This window comes from Lacerta agilis, chromosome 9, assembly GCF_009819535.1.
Source record: "Lacerta agilis isolate rLacAgi1 chromosome 9, rLacAgi1.pri, whole genome shotgun sequence".
In the NCBI taxonomy this organism is placed as follows: Eukaryota; Metazoa; Chordata; class Lepidosauria; order Squamata; family Lacertidae; genus Lacerta; species Lacerta agilis.
In genome coordinates this window covers 67,856,323-67,858,623 of record NC_046320.1, presented here as the reverse complement: position 1 = coordinate 67,858,623, position 2,301 = coordinate 67,856,323, and the positions used below count along the sequence as shown (strand labels likewise).

Below are 2,301 nucleotides of genomic sequence, written 5' to 3'. Positions count from 1 at the left end.
ATTAAGGAAAATAGAAACATCATCTCCCCACCCCACCCTCCCACCCACTTCCTCCCCCCCCACCCTAATGTCTCAACGACTAAAATTGATCTGTAAAAATGTTTTATGGAAAAATACAAGAGACATTATATACACTTTGTAAACCAAGAAAATCTTTAATAAAAAAAGAAAGAGAAAAAAATGCAGCATATGGTAAGAAGAAGAAGAAGAAGAAGAAGAAGAAGAAGAAGAAGAGGAGGAGTTTGGATTTGATATCCCGCTTTATCACTCCCCTTGAGGAGTCTCAAAGCAGCTAACAATCTCTTTTCCCTTCCTCCCCCACAACAAACCCTCTGTGAGGTGAGTGGGGCTGAGAGACTTCAGAGAAGTGTGACTAGCCCAAGGTCACCCAGCAGCTGCATGTGGAGGAGCGGGGAAGCGAACCCGGTTCACCAGATTACGAGTCTACCGAGTTATCCTGATGACTGGATATTTGAACCCTGCACCTACCACCTGGATGGAGCCAAGCAAACCTGGAGACCCCAGGGCTTGAGAGTAGCTCACTTGGTAGAGAACGAGACTCTCAATCTCAGGGTTGTGAGTTTAAGCCCCACATTGGGCAAAAGATCCATGCATTGCAGGGTGCTGGACTAGAAGACCCTTGTGGCCCCTTCCAACTCTGCAATTCTACAATGATATTATGATTTTTATGAAATGGGCTTCTCCACTTCAAGTCAAAATTCCCTTTGGGCTTCCTCTACTCTTAGCCACCGGAAGTAACTTGCGATGAGGCTTCTTAGTGTTCCGCTCAACGTTCCTGGTACGTGACCAAACTGAGATTGATTCATTCTCTACCTCCCTGGCGTGGCTGGAGAATGAAGTTTGGTTGTTCGCCTCGCTGTCCGCGAATCGGGCTGCTGGCTGATGAATTACTGGCGTGTGACGAAATTCACCGATCGGCTTCCCAGCTGAACACCGCAGGCTTAGAGATGCGAGAGGCTATTCTTGGCTCCATTCATCCCTGGGGCCGCGTTCATCCTTAAAACAACCCCGGCTCCCATCCACGGCAGTAAATGAATTTGCACCGGAGGAGAAATTGGCCCTTCTCCTGCGTAGGCCCGAGAGAGCTGTTAAGTTCTTCCGCAGATTAAAATGTCTATTGGCAAAACAGGGGCCAGTGATATTTATTATCTGCTAAGTGAGATGAGCTTAATGGCCTGGTCACATACAGGACAGTCGCATGCTGGTCGCGAGGGGCTTACGAGGTGGGTGAGCTCAGTCAAGCTCTCTGGGGCTTGTGGTTTGGCCCCCACAAGCCCCTGTACTTCAGAGACATCTGTCCCTTGCAACATGAAATGCAAAGCACAGCTCGGGAGCAGAGCATTTGCCTTAGGATAATAGAATCACAGAATCATAGAATTGTAGAGTTGGAAGGGGCCCCCAAGGGTCCTCTAGTCCAACCCCCTGCAATGCAGGAATCTCAGCAAGAGTATCCCCCTCAAAGATGGCTATCCAACCTCTGTTTAAAAACCTCCAAGGAAGGAGAGTCCGCAACCTCCTGAGGGAGTCTGTTCCACTGTTGAACAGCTCTTACTGTCAGGAACAACTTCCTGATGTTTAGTCGGAATCTCCTTTGTTGCAACTTGAAGCCATTGGTTCGAGTCCTGCCCTCCAGAGCAGGAGAAAACAACCTGGGGGGAACCCAAATTGCCGTTTGCTCTGACCGAGCGCTATGGCTCAGTCGGTAGAGCATGAGACTCTTAATCTCAGGGTTGTGGGTTCGAGCCCCACATTGGGCAAAAAGATTCCTGCATTGCAGGGGGTTGGACTAGATGACCCTCGTGGTCCTTTGCAGCTCTAAGATTCTGTGATTCTAAAGAGCATTTGAAGGCAGTTGGACGAAAGGAATTGTGGGTGATCCCTGAGCTGGAATGTGCGAAGGTGTGACGGATTGGCCCTAGGGTGGAGGAAGTATTACATCCTGGCTCAGAAGGAGTTAATCCACCTTCATCTTGACAGACAGTTCATCCTTTGGGGGGCGGGGCGGTCCCCCCCCCCTTTAAAAGGAGGGAAAGGCCGTTTTGGCAGTGGAGAAGAGGGAGGGGGAGTGTGGAGACAGGGAGAAGAGGGGTGTGGGGCCAGGATAGTGGTGGTTAGGCTAGGATAGGATGAAGATCAGTCGGTTATACTGAAAGAGTTTATAATTTAGATGTAACTAAGCTGATGAACTATTGAAATACGCGAAACATGATGTTCTGAAATAAATAAAGACTTGCTTTTGTTGAGCCAAGAGAAAAGAGTCATTTATTTGGTCCTGCTCAT

The 2,301-nt window shown here is 48.7% G+C and overlaps 1 non-coding gene across 1 annotated transcript; it reads left to right on the top strand.

Annotated features, from left to right (window-relative positions):
• The first annotated feature begins 1,706 nt into the window (after nt 1-1,706).
• On the top strand, nt 1,707-1,778 carry TRNAK-CUU. Its single transcript has one exon. It is a non-coding gene; the product is annotated as a tRNA-Lys (tRNA).
• Nucleotides 1,779-2,301: the final 523 nt, after the last annotated feature.